We start from the raw sequence: 14,968 nt of genomic DNA, 5'->3' as shown, positions 1-14,968 counted from the left end.
CTGTATAAAAAGGTTATTTTTATTTTATTTCAATAGCTATACAACTCTTGCAACATAAATGACTTATCTGAGCTCTAAACGTTATTTAGAAACTTTTTCTAACTGGAATTATACCTCTAGGGTCAACGATTCTCCAGTAAAATGCCGCCATAAAACCCCCGTTGCTGTGCACTCTGCACATGCGCATTGATTACCAATTTTTTCGGTTTTTTTTTTACTTTTAGTTTCACTGTTATTATTTCATTAATTTTTGATCACTGCATTTTAGCAGTTGTTTGACGAACGTATTCTTGTTGTCTGTATTCTGTTGTCTCGAAATGCAATTTTCCCCCCAGGCACTTTGTTAGGCAATTTACACCTGTTGTGGCCACTAAATTTGCACTTGTGGTTTCTACATAGGAATGTAAAAATCGGCAGGTTAGATAAATTGAATGGTTTTGATGTTTGTGCGCCAGTGCATTTATCCCCAGGGACGCCGAAAGACGGAAGTGGAGGCGGGGGGGGGGCGAAATTCAGAGGAGTGCAAAGGAAGAGAAATTCAGAGATAGACAAATTGAGAAAATTCAGAGATGGGCAAAGACACAGAAATTCAGACGATGACAATGGGGCAGAAATTCAGAAGATGGCAAAGGGAGAGAAATTCGGGGAATGGCAAAAGAAGAGAAATTCAGAGAATGGCAAAGGGAGAGAAATTCAGAGAATGGCAAAGGGAGAGAAATTCAGAGAATGGCAAAGGGAGAGAAATTCCGATCATGGCAAAGGGGAGAAGTTCAGAGAATGGCTAAAGGAGAGAAATTCAAGGAATGAGAAAGAAGAAATCCAGAAAATGGCAAAACGGAGAAAAATTTAGGGAATGGCAAAGGTGGAGAAATTCAGGGAATGGCAAAGGGGAGAAATTCAGAGAATGAGTAAGGGGAGAAATTCAGAGAATGGGTAAGGGGAGAAATTCAGAGACTGACAAAAGGAGAGAAATTCAGAGAATGAGAAAGGGGGAGAAATTCAAAGAATGGCAAAAGGGCAGAAATTCAAAGAATGGCAAAAGGGCAGAAATTCAAAGAATGGCAAAAGGGCAGAAATTCAAAGAATGGCAAAAGGGCAGAAATTCAAAGGATGGAAAAAGGGAGAGAAATCACCCCTGGAAGGTCATAAAGTGGGTGTATGTACATGCCTATTTTTGTCTTGTTATCTGTCTCTTTTGTATTCTGATGGCAAAAGGAGAGCAATCAAGTAAATGGCAAATTGAGAGACATTCAGAGAATAGCAAAAGGAATCCAGAAAAAAACGACAGGCTGAGAAATTCAGAAAAATTCCAGGGTGGTTAGGAGAATTGGAGGGGGATTCGGAAAAAGGCAAGGAGTGGGCCAAAAAAACTCGGAGCAGTTGTGGGGAAAAAATTCGAATGAAAAATGTCAAAGGAGAAATCATAAAAAGGTTTCTGTATCTCTCTCCAGCATTATTATATCATCATGTTTTTTGTTGAGCGAATCCTAAAAACGTAGACAGGGTGCATTAAATATGTATATTTCAAGACAAGAAAGACTGAGGGAGATAATCGGAACCAAAGGTGTCCCGCTTCGCTATATTGTCGCTCTGGCATCCCTTCGACTTCAACCGTAACCTACTGTGTGTTAATTACCTATTGCCAGTGATGGTAACCTCGTCAAGCAAAATTTCCCTTTTAACTAAATTTTTCCCCACACATTCCGAAAATTGTGCTGCCATCTATTGGTGGAAGTATGTACTCAAGTATTTTACACCAGAAAAGCATTGTTTCGCATTTATTTATTTTTTTTCAAAAAAAATTCTTTTGTTTGCTGAACATTCAAAATTTCCCACAAACGCCAAGAAATTTCCCAAGTTGACCAATTTTGGCCAATTTTTCCCACGAATATGGGAAATTTCCCAGGAGTTACCATCACTGCCTATTGCACGTTTCCAGCGAATGCCATCTGCCGAGGATTACGAATACGACGCATGCAACGTATAGCGCCATCTATCGACGGGCCAACGTATCAATTTCCAATTCCTCTATATTTCGAGTTTCACACTTTGCCCGAGAACGTTATGAAAGAAACTCACTAGTTATTCACTAAAAGAAAATGTCCATAGGCAAATGTCTGAAATGTAGTCAGAATCTGATTAAAAATCCGATCCTTACCCTGGAAAAACGTTATTCGTCTCAGAATAAAAAAAAAAAACCATCAATGAATTAAGGCCACGCCGAATTAGCGACGAAAGACTAGATAATGGTGATGACGAGAAGGAAGTGAATCCAAGTTTTTCTTCAGAGGAAAGTGTTGTGTGGAGAGATTTGTAGCAATCTTGAGCTTCCGACAGCACTTTTTTTTGTTTTTGCTCTTGGCTTTCGTAATTGAGGCCGATAAGGAGCAGCCATGTTTTTTTTTTCCAAATGTATTACTTACTGCACTAAAAAGGGAGGAGAGAGAAAAGATTTTTTGGAGTAAAATTCTTTGAAAAAGAATATTTTTAGTGTTTTTTTTGTTTTTGGAAACCATATGGCTCTTCCAAAAAATAATAATTTGCATCAGCACAAGACATAGTAAAAAAATAAATAAAATCACAAAAAAGAAGCATATTCACTCGCTGGGAACGTTGTGGGCGTTAACGTCACGATGAAAGGCTCAGACAGCATTTTTTTTTCCTGCAGCGAAAACACTGATACATTGACAGAGTTTGTCTGTCATGCTTCGTGGCTGAAAGAAACCAAACACGAACCAAAAAATATTACATGGATTTTTCGCACACGTCGATTCATCGCGTATTGAATTATTCTTGTGGATGTTGTCATCCGTGGCTTACGACATTCGGGAAAATCTAGTGATACCTGTTTCTAGTTGGTGTGGAACGACAGAAAATAATCGAAATAACCTTTTTTGTAGAAAATCCCTTAGCCTGGGCGCACACCGGTAAGACGCGACTAGACAAGATACTTTTTAGGCTGGTCGCACACTGGTGAGACACGCCTAGACAAGATAGTTTTTAGGCTGGTTGCACACTGGTGAGACACGCCTAGACAAGATAGTTTTTGGACTGGTCGCACACTGGTGAGACACGACTGGACAAGACAGCTTTACACTGGAAGCACATTGGTTAAACACGACTAGACAAGACAGCTTTATACAAATACAAATACAACGCCACAACAGGCAAAATGCCCAACGAAGTGGCTGAGAAAAAGATTCCCACTTACACTGGAAGCACACCAGTTAGACACGACTAGACAAGGCAGCTTTCACGCTGGTCGCACACTGATGAGACACGACTAGACAAGACAGCTTTACACTGGAAGCACACTGGTTAGACACGACTAGACAAGACAGCTTTACACTGGAAGCACATTGGTTAGACACGACTAGACAAGATAGTTTTTAGGCTGGTCGCACACTGGTGAGACACGACTATACAAGACAACTTTACACTGGAAGCACACTGGTGAGACACGACTAGACAAGACAGCTTTAGAGAAGCTTAATCATTTTTGTTCACATTGTAGGTTCGCATGTTCCTGTAAATGCGTGGGAGGTGTGCGTAAATACGCATCTAGGGTTTGCTATCAGACAGCAGGGGGCATTGGTTTTCAAAAAATACGTGGCAGGTTTATGGACTCTTAGAAATACTCAGTCCTTCCCACCAGAAATGAGCAGAGAGTGTTTGCTCCCTGGATATGCATTGGAGATGTGCACATTCCTAGACTTGCGATCATTCCCCCACCCTGAAAATGCGTGGGAGTTTAGTGTAAGTACTTGAGTTATTCATAGTACTTCTATGAACAAAATCTACAACTACTTCAACGCACACCAACTCCGGCCCGTATCGATGTACTCAATTTACTTGCCGTTAACGAGTTGGGTTGGAAATGAAGGTGGTCAATATCGGTGGTCGCCTTAAGCTCGTTAGCGAAAATTTCTTGTTACCTATATTCTTTCCCTATTCGAACCCGGGACCTGTCGGCAAACTTCACGGTGGTAGACGAGTCTCCTGAGACAAACCAGCTGATATCCCCTGGGGGAGGGGGCCACGGTTGGTCTGGAGGTCGTAGACGAGCATCTTACCACCAAGGCGACAAAGGCGCTTTGTGCGTCATAGGTAGCAGAGAGTATGATTTTCGTGAATGCAAATTATTTTCTGTCAAAAAATGCAATACTTTTTTTTTTGGCTGTTTCCTCTCTTTTTCTGTCCTTTCGTAAGCAAGCAATACACTTTTTGCAAGCAGTCAAATGAATACACTAAATAAATCTGAAAAATTCTACGCATTGCTAAATGCTGAATGCTAAATTCTGTTGCTAATTTCTTTATTCTGAAAATTGAAAATTTCTAAATTCTATTGCTATTTTTTTTAAATTTCTTTCATTTCCGAAAACTTCGAGTTGAGGGTAAAATATTAACTCTAAAATACGAAAAAGGTTCTGAGGCTGTGTGGAAACTTTGACTTGAGCAGATATTCGAGTTAACGGAGTTCGACTTATCGCGAATTGACTATAATTGTCTTTGCCCCCCAAGATCAACATCTTCGTCGTCAAAGTATGACTCAAAAGCATGATGTGTCATTCAACTTAAACCATTGGAAGTTTTTAAAAATTTAGGTGCCCAAGAAAGTTTTACACTTAATTTTTTAAGTGTCACGCACTTAATCATTAGTTATACAGTTTAACTAAAGACTATCCAAGCTGCTGCTGCCCCTAACAGCCTGCCGCCCGGGTGCACTGCCATGTAGCTGAGACTCTTGCCAGAGTCTGGAACAGACTCTGCCACGAAGCTGGGCTTGAACTTGAACTACCAGACAGACACCCACGTTAATATTCCTTACGGAACCTCTAACGTAAAGGGTATCTGTTGGAAAAGTAGCAACACCTTCCCCAGCCCATCAAATCCATCCACCCTACCCGATCAAACATGAGAACACTTTTTCAAAGTACATGGGGGAGGGGGGACTTAAAATATATATAGTAATTTACAAAATAATGTGAAAATTAAACATTTGTGGAAGCACAATGCACGTCACAGTCCAGGTACATATGTATGAGAAGGGTGGGGGAAAACATCAGTTACATATACTATATATCGGTTATATAACACTGGGAAACACAGAACAATGAAAAATAAACATCTGTGGTAAGCACAATGCAGGTCACAGTCCGAGAGAAGGAAAAAAATGTGAACACATTTTTACAATTTCAGCGTAGTCATTAGATTTGGGGTGTCGATGCTGATCTGGTCATCGATCTAGTCACCATGGTGAAGACATCCGTGTCTTCACCACTCTCATCAGATTCAAAGAGATCTTCTTCATTTTTGCTGTGCAGTAACGACAGATTTTCCCTCTAGAAAGTTGATAAGTTTAATGATGTCAGCCCAGTTTTTAGTTTTTATTACTTGACGTTTCCAGACGTGGAAATGTTTTAGATTAATCGGGGGGCTGATGGTAGGATGCAGTGCTTGGACACGACCAAATATAGTGAGGAAATGTTCCGATTTCCCCACAAGCACATAATTTATTTTTAGATATTTTAAATCTCCTTAAGTAATACGGAACAGGGCCATGCTCACTATATAGGATTATTGTCCTTTCTCTAATCCATGGTTGGTTGAAGATTTTGGTCTTATTCATGATTTGGAAGACCTTTCTGCCCCGTTGTTCACCATCAATCATCAATCCACCACTGAGACCAGGGAGGAAAAACATCAGAGTTCATATTTTCTGATGAAGTAGCTGTTTTAGCAAGTGCGTCTGCTAATTCATTCCCTTGATTACCCACATGGGCCCTGGTCCATGAGATGAACGTGTTGGGCTTGTCAATTAGATTTGCTCTGATTTGTCGTACAAGTCGGGTGGGGGAAAAATTATTTCTAAGCGCGAGAATACTGGAAAGACTGTCGGATATAATCTGAATAGGTTCGTTCTCATGCAGTATATGGAGAATTGCCTGATGAATAGCATACAATTCTGCCTACGAAGCTGGGCTGGAAGAGATCTCGGCAAACGGGATAAGTCCAGTGGCAAAGTTCTGGCGTTCATTCATTCATTCATTCATTGGCCCGGGTACACTGCACTCCTTGCACCCTCGTACAAGCTGCCCCTGATTTCACCTCGGAAGAAAACGAATCATCGCAATTCCCATGATCTCAATTTGTTACCAATCCCCCCTCCACTGATTCATGCGACAACAACACGAAAAAAAGCGGCCATTTACACAATAAAGTCAAAGTTCTCTCTTTTCCCAGGAAATATATATCCCGTTTCTGTCTACTCGTATTAATTTTCAGTTTAGAAAAATGACGAAGATAAGCTCGAGAACGAGGGGGAGAAAAAGAAATTGATAATAACGTTTGTGTAACTGGCATCCATCACAAGAAAAGTTAAAAAAAAAAAAAAAATCATCATATACCCGTCTGGGGGCGTCCTTTTAGAAACATCATCGGTGCCGCCGCCATGTTGGAACTCTAATTGGATCGAAATTCGCGCGGCTCCCACACCCACGTGACACAGACGTTGAACTGATGCCACTTCCGCTAACCGAAACTTTTTTTTCAAATTTCTTTCTCGTCTTTGTCTAGTATGTCAGGAGGAGGAAGAAAAAAAAAAAACAAAAACAAAAAATGGACGTTATAATGGTGGTACCAGAAGAACAAACAGAAGTCTTTCACTATCTCGAACAGACGTAAACATCGTGCTGAAAAAGAGAAAAACCTCGTGTAAACACGACATTATTTTGATGAGCGAGAGAGATTGTTATATACACATATATATATTTTTTTTTTGTATCTCTCGATCACGTGACTGGTTTCAATGGTTTGATTTACATGGAATGTTAAGAAAAATGTACGTGAGCACACAAAACAGCTGTGCGCGGGGTTTTTTTTCTTCTATTTTTTGATGGACTGGTTTTTAAAATGGCCGACTTGAGCTGTCAAATTTTATGGCTGTATTTTTTGGTGTTTTTTTTCTTCTTTTCGTTGGGGTTTGAGAGCCACCACTCATCGCGTGTATTTTCGTCTATCCCGTCGATGGTCTTTGAGGGTTTTGTGTGTTTCGTTGTCTCAGCCTCAAATTCAGAAGTCTAAGTTAGAGAGATTCTAGACTGGCGATTTCCAACGTAGGGCCCACCCCTCCCCCCCACAACACGTAGGGCCCACGCCCCACAAGGGAGCAATTCGAGTTTCAAGGAGGAGGTGGGGGGGACCACTTTCATTTCGGGAGGGGACCAAAGTGACAGAACAATGGATTTGGCCATCTTTTTCCCTTTTTTCTGTCATTTTCTCACATTTCGGGGGGGGGGGGAACCAGACCCCCCAAGTCCCCCCCCCTCGCTACGCCCTTGGGGGGGGGGCATAAAGGCTTGGAACCTTCCGAGCTCCCTTCATTTTTCATATCAGTTCAAATTTCGAATTTTCAAACAATTTCTTGATGTGACTTCTTTCTCCGTTTTATTTTTCTCTTTCAGTGGCAGGGTTCGACTAAGGGTTCTTGATGTTTTGTGTTCCACCGAAAGCTTGTGCCAGAAAGCTATGGTGCGTCAGGATGGCCGAGCGGTCTAAGGCGCTGCGTTCAGGTCGCAGTCCGGTTCTCCGGGCGTGGGTTCGAATCCCACTTCTGACATGCAATTGTTTTTTTTTTTGCCCGAGTGGCATGGTGGTAAGATGTTCGTCAAACCATCGTGAAGGTTGTTTGTCAGGGTCCCGGGTTCGAACCCAAGGGAGGATATAGATAAGATATTTTCCCTAATGAACTCGAGGCGAACGCCGATAGACAGCGCCTTCACTTCCAACCCATCTCACTAATGGCAGTAAATTGCAATATAGCGATATGACCAGAGTTGGTGTTTTGTGAAATAGTAAGATATAGTCCAAGGACCCCTTGCGCCCATATATATATATATATATAACTGAATGCCACGAACTCCTTTACAAAGTAATATATTCTGTACATAGCAATGTAAAAGCTTTGAGTAAATTGAGAATAAGGACTTTTCTCACCCAAGCTCATGGATTCCCCTAAGTCTCTACAGAGACGAGACCCCTGATTAAGAGAACCACTGCTTTTGACTAAGTAAAAGTAGACAGAAATGGAAGGGGCAAAGACCCTTCGTTTCAAAATTTAAGGAGGCAAAGCAAAAATGAATGGTTCTTACATTAAAAAGAACTTTGTTATGAAACATGGAACTATGAAGTTTCACTGAAGGGGGGGACCCCCGCGACAAAAGTGCGGGGGGGGGGCATTAGGATTTCAGAGATGCTTTGGTGAGATAGATTTGGAAGCACTGTTCTAGCCCCAGTGGTTCTTAACCCTTTCAGATCCAGCGTTCATCTCAATGGTATTGGCAAGAAATTGGGATGATCTCTATTTGACGAATAGGAGATAAATATGGTAACCTTGTCCTACCCTAACCGTATGTTAGAAAAAGGGAAAGAAGGTGGGGGGGGGGAAGTAGAAGAAAAGGAAGGAAAAAAACACAAATGAAAGGAAAACAATATAATAGTTAAGTACAGATAACAGAGGGGATATAGATAAGGGAGTAGGTATACGAAGTGGATTTCTCTTTTCACTCTCACCCTACCTGTTCGCTTTCTCTCTTATATGTATATGGTAGAAGAATAGAAATAAAAGGGAAGTAAAAAAAGAGCAACTTCCTGGGGTTATAACAAAGACTCGCGCTCATTTTGTTGTCATGTTCTCATGCTTGAAATAAATTTTAATTCTATCTCTATTGTAAACTGATTCAATGATAAAGAATTTCGAAAAAAGCACGATTGGGAATATCAGCAGGACGTTTCAGAGATTATGTGTAATGTACAGGGTGCGCCAAAAGTCCAAGACCTATTAAAAACAAATCTATACACAATCAACAAACTGGCATCATCATGTGTGCAATGTCATGGTCGAGCATTACTTCCGGAGTATTAAAAGAAACTGTTCAAAAAATTTCATGCATTGTACCTTTTAAACAGTACTTTGTGAACTGCAAATTAAAATTTTGACATTTTGACATTTTTGCAACAGTACACATTTGAGTTTGGACCTGTTTTTCCAACATGCACCGTTACACTTTGATAGATATGCACTTTGTAAGCCAAGCAAGTCGTATCTTAAATCTACTGAAACTGGAATTTTACTGAAATTCCCAAAAAAGTGGGATCTCGGATGCAGTGGCGAACAAAGAAGCTCCTCCTCCTCCTCGTATCGAGGAACGACCAGCTACTCGACCTGCTTCCAAGATGACTCGCACGAGTGTCATGCGTGGGGGTGATCGGAAGATCTGTCAGGTTGGGTACTTTGATCAAGGTGCGCCTTGAGGATATTTTCGACGACCTCTAGATTAATCAAACGTAACACTATAGCCCCGTTTACATGTGCAATAAAATATCCCGGGACGTTATCCGTAACAAGTGCCGTCTTAACTCATGGGCCCACCAGGGCACGGCCCAGGGGCCTCACAAAAATGAGAACCGGTTCAAATTTTAGAGAATTCGGCAGGTAGGGCCTCAGAAAAATCACTTAGCCCGGGGGGCCCCATGATGCTCTTAAGACGGCCCTGCCCGTAACAGGGATTTTTGCTACATGCCGTTTAGTTTATGCCGGTATTCCCACCCCCCCTTCTTTCCGGAAGTCGTCACTGGTTACGTGGGTTGAACGGAAGTGGTTGGTTCAAGGTGGCTTACAGTAGGAAGGAGATTACAGTAGCTTTCGCGGCACAAAGGATTATGGGGGGAAGAGGTCGAAGTCACCCACCATTATCCCGCAACAAAGATGGGACTCTTTTGACGGATCTTCGTCCCTTCTTTTTTTCCCCCCATGAGGAAAAAAATGCTGCCATGCAGGTAATAATCACCAAAGCGCCCCTTAATCTTGCACATGCAAACGGGACTTATATGTGAGTGTTCAGGTCATTCCAGGAATTCCCATTTCAAAAAATTTCTGCCTTTCCTGCTCTTTTTTTCTAAATTTCTATCCCTTTCTTGCTCTTTTTCTGAGTATCTGCCCCCGTTGCCCCCCTTTTCTGAATTTCTATAAGTTTGCCCCCCCCCCTTTTTTTTCGAAGTTCTCAACAAACTACCCCCCCCCCTCCCCCATTTCTTGAATGTCTTGACTCTTGCCCTTTTTCTGAATTTCTCAACCACTTGCCATTTTGTGAATTTCCGTAATCAATTGCCATTTCCTGTATTTCTGCACAACTTGCCCTCTCCCGAATTCCTGCCCCCCCCCCTTCCATCCTTTTCCGAATTTCTGCCCCTTCCTTCTTTCTGGGCCTTTTAGGATACTGGTTGGAGTGGAGAGTAAAGGTTAGAGATAAATTTGGTTAATTTTCCATAAGCTTGGTCAGCGACTTCTTTTCGGGCCCAAAATTGGCAATTTTGATAGCTCTCGTCACAGAGAGTGACAGACCTACAATGGTACAAATATTAAATTATTAAATCATTACACTTCACTTCTCAAATATAGATGGTAGCACTGAAAAACCAGACACAATATTATATACGCACTCACACTTCCGGCATAGCTCACTCGGTAATAAATTGCCCATGGCGATAGACCGGAGTTGTGCTCTGTTTGAAAGAAAGAAAGCGGATACAGTGTTGGCTGGGTTTATAGTGACCCTTTATCAAACCGCATATTTAGTTAATTCAATTTTTTGTGTATAACTTATTCGTAGTTTTCGTCATTTCCCGCATTCCCGCATGGTTATAGTGACGGACTCGCGATGCGAGGATCCGGGTTCGAACCCCACAGTGGTGGTCGGCTGAAATTGGTTTTCTGTGGTTCCCAACTTCAAAGCGCAAATGCGAGCCGATCTCCCCGTTAAAAAGTCTCAAAAGAGCAACAGTCCTACAACGATAAATCATTCAATCATAACACTTCGCTCATAGTTAGAAAAACTGGTGGCAGATGGCAGCACTACACATAACAAGCATTACGGAGAAACAAAAAACTTCACGTCAGGTTTCACTACACGTACACGCACATTCCCGCATGTACCGATTCGTTGGGGGGGGTCCGCGGGGGAGGGGAGGGGTTGTGTGTGGGCGGGGTGCATGTGTGGTGAAGCAGTAGTAGGTAGGGCCTCCAAAAAATGACTCGGGGATCCATGATGTTCTTAAGTCAGCCACCTCGTTGGGCAGTTTGCCTGTTGTGGCGTTGTATTTGTATATTTCGATTGATTATCGCGCATTATTTATTGATTTCATGTAATAAATTGAATTTCTTGTGCAATTGCATGTGTTCGTCGGCCATCTTGAATTGATTGCTTGGCGCGAAAAAAAAAAATAGTCACCACGTTTATGGGAAATTAACCATAAATTGATAACGACCCATATCAGCCGTGAAGCGTACGTATGATGAGAGGAAACGCATCGCGCGCGTGTAAAAAAAACCAAACAATCGCTCTAACCGGGCGACATTAAAAGAAAACGCCAACATGACATGTTAAAAACAAAATTAAAACCTAAAACCATCGAGGAAGAAAAAACTATCGACCCCACTTCACATGGCTCATGACATGATGCCATAATGTGTATAACTTATAACCATTGTTATGGCTATTTGTTTTTTGGCAAAATGACTAAATATTACAAGGGAAGAGAAAAAAAACCGATGACCGCACACTCGTTTTAAAAACATTGTTCAGCCGCCAAGGCCGAGCCGATCATCCATGTCCGTTGAATAACAATGACCAATTGGTCTCTGCGATTCTTTATCCAATTTTCTATTGCCAAATCTGGCTGAAATCATGTTGTTTTTTTTCTTCAATGTCCAGAGATTGTGCTGAACTCTTCATGCGGAGACCATCGATATGCTTTGGTGGTCACCACGGAATCCGCCGGTGTATATATATATCCCCCGTAACTTCACAGTCCCACATTACCACTTTCACTTCCGAACACTGAAAGCATATCGACGAACCTCTCGTGAGAATTCCGACAAGTCCATTCTCTCATTATGAACGCCGCTGCCATTGCTTCCTGCCTCGTTTCCATCCTCCTCCTTGCTGCCTGTATGATGGTGACGCCGACATCTGGAGAGCCCTTGCCGGTGACCGATCATAACCGCCACCATCATCACGATCACCACGGACACCACGATCACCACCACGGGCACCACGATCACCATCATCATGGCCATCACCACCATGGACACCACCACAATCACCATCACGGACATCATCATCATCACCACGGCCACCACCACCATCATCATGGACACCACCACTGATGGAGATCCATACTATGGTCCGCGGCTGTCCGTCGTCGAACGGGATGTTCCTGATGCACGTATCGGTTCTGTTTCTGGTTTCTATCGGCTTATACTTCCTGTCTCTTTGCTTAGTGTTTAGCGAATCCGAAATGTATGTGCCGCGATTTACGTTTCTGCTATTGTTTCCTGGTAATAAATCGATATTGATCGATGATTTTTGGACCCGTTTCTTTAACGATTGTGCTTGATTGGATTAACTCTGAAACCTTGATTGGTGGAACCGCTCTTAAGCCGGGTTTTCCCTGGAGTAGAACTTTTGCTCTGTTTGCAGCGTGAAAACGCTGATTGGTTAAAAACCTGAAATTCAGGTTTTTTTTGAACAATCGGCGCTTTCACGCTGCGCGCGCAGTGGAAACCTGCTCCTAGGAAAACCCGGCTTTAGATGTGATACGCGGTGCGTCCGGTTCTTCAATGTGCTTGATTGGATTTTACGCGTCTTTGAGGACCACAACACGATAACGTGAAATTATTTTACCGCATAAACTGATGGGTTGTATCGCACGAGGCAAAATCAAATATCAACCGGAATAATCTATATACACTCGAATCCCGTTTTAACGAATACCGTTATAGCGGAAAAAATCTCGTTTTAACAAACATTTTTCTAATCCCCCAGATAAGTTTACATAGGAACCATGCAATAACATGGAATTCATTTGTAACGGAATTTCGCTATAACAAAGTGATTTCTCCGGTCTCTTGGAGTTCGTTATAACGGGATTCGATTGCACATAAAATTGATTTTCTGTCTGTGTGCGTGTATGATATCTACACAAACCTACAATTTTAGACCGATCGTAGCCAAATTTTGCGTATGTACCAAACAGAACCCGACTTGACCGATAAGTTATTTTAAAAGTTTGTCAGAGGTCTGGCCAAATGCCCAAAATGGGACAAAAAAACTATCGGACAACAATGGTTCGTAAGCCTCAACAATGACTTTCGGAATGTTTATTTTGGATTCCGTAGTTTCCAAACAATTCGTTTCTGACATTATCATTTTTTCGTGAGGGACTCTACATTTTGTTAACTGCGATCTGTAGCAGCCCTTTATTTCCCTCACCCCTTTCCTTCCCACCCTTCAGCAATTTCAGCAGCAAATGGCATTTACAGCAATAAATCGCAATTTTTCACAAACTTGTTGATATTTCGCATTTAAGATCGCAGTTTCCTGCATTTTCCTGGATGATGTATGGTGAACCTAAGTATGAAGGCATAATTTCTCATTTGAACCCATATGGGTAAAAATATTATTCTCTAATATCAGTGTTACATCGAGTGAATGAGTCCCACCTGTGGACCACCTCTGGTCCGCGAACCATAGGTTGAGAAACTTTCTAATCTCATTTGAACCCATATGGGTAAAAATATTGCTCTCTAATATCAGTGTTACATCGAGTGAATGAGTCTCCCCTGTGGACCACCTCTGGTCCGCGAACCATAGGTTGAGAAACGCTGCTCTGGGGTACAAAAACATGATCATCACCATCACATGACCATCAACTAATTTCCCATTTCATGGGAATATTAATAACATTTTTGTGGCACAAATATTTTTTTTCTATTGAATTATTATCATTTAATTAAAATTACATTATATTTCACGTCTATCTGCTCTGCGGACCACTTGTCGAATCCTCACGGACCACAGGTTGAGAAACGTTGTCCTGGAAAGGTATACTTCCGGTTACAGTTTCGAAATAGCGTGTAGTATTCAGATAAGTCGAAAAATTCGACGAGGGCCTGGGCCCCAGGGCTGCTGGAGCCTTGTCAGCCCACCCCTTGTGGGGGCCATGCATGACTGACATCTGAGTACTAGACGCTATACGATGGTAAAATATGGGTTAATTTAACACACATTTTTATCTCGCCGCGGAGGAGAAGAGCACGAAATCACCTCGTGGGCCAGCTGTTGGCCCACCTCTGGCATATAGAAATACACGGAGTCAAAACAAGGATCACTATGAATCGCTTTCACTGTAGTTTGTGCAACAAGAACCCATAGAAAACTTTTTCTTGTTTTCTGTTGTTTCTTGTGGCCACCCCTCATCATGTCACATAAAGTTCTTCGAAGAGGGAGATATGATGTGTCTTCTTAGTTTTTCCCCCCTTCCAATTGATATCTCTCTCTCTCTCTCTCTTCTCGAGGTCGTGACCAGTGTCAAGGACTGTCTCCACAGTACTAAGATTTCCCAGCAAATCAACGAACAAAGTCCAAAAAAAAAGAGAGAGAGAAAGGCCAAGCAGAGGGAACCCCATAAAGATATCACTGAAACGGTCCCGCATAATAAGATGGCGCGTTGGCTGGTTCGGTGACCATGAACCGAACCGTCATGTCGATCATGAGTCCCAAGGAAAGGAATTCGGATGCCATTTGCAGGGGAAACGCGAGATCTACCCACACACACGCCATGTGTCAATCTTTTTTCTTGGTTCTGAATTTGGGTACCCATTTCCTGTTATGCACGAGGATTCGGTTTACGGAAATCCAATTTACTTACCCATTGAGAGATTTATTTATAAGGCGCATTTTTCATGAACCCCCCCTCCACATTGCAATGTCCTTGGCGTAATGATAAACCAAAGTAATTAAATACGTTCTTTCTTTCATTGCCGTTAATGGCTGCTTGCTCCTTTGCCGACATGGCCGAGTTTCGCGTTGCGTATACGCATCGGAAATATGTGGACATGAAAACTAAC

The 14,968-nt window shown here is 42.1% G+C and overlaps 1 protein-coding gene and 1 non-coding gene across 2 annotated transcripts in view; both read left to right on the top strand.

Moving 5' to 3' along the window:
* Col4a1 (Collagen type IV alpha 1) overlaps positions 1-14,968 on the top strand; it is a 98,183-nt gene that overhangs the window by 48,452 nt on the left and 34,763 nt on the right. The gene's annotated exons all lie outside the window — the stretch shown is intronic.
* On the top strand, positions 7,535-7,618 carry TRNAL-CAG (transfer RNA leucine (anticodon CAG)). Its single transcript has one exon. It is a non-coding gene; the product is annotated as a tRNA-Leu (tRNA).

Source organism: Pholcus phalangioides, unplaced genomic scaffold (genome assembly GCF_987345545.1).
Source record: "Pholcus phalangioides strain wild (caught in Gottingen) unplaced genomic scaffold, Ppha-v1.0 ptg000020l_1, whole genome shotgun sequence".
Classification (NCBI taxonomy): Eukaryota; Metazoa; Arthropoda; class Arachnida; order Araneae; family Pholcidae; genus Pholcus; species Pholcus phalangioides.
This window is presented reverse-complemented; position numbering and strand designations above follow the sequence as displayed.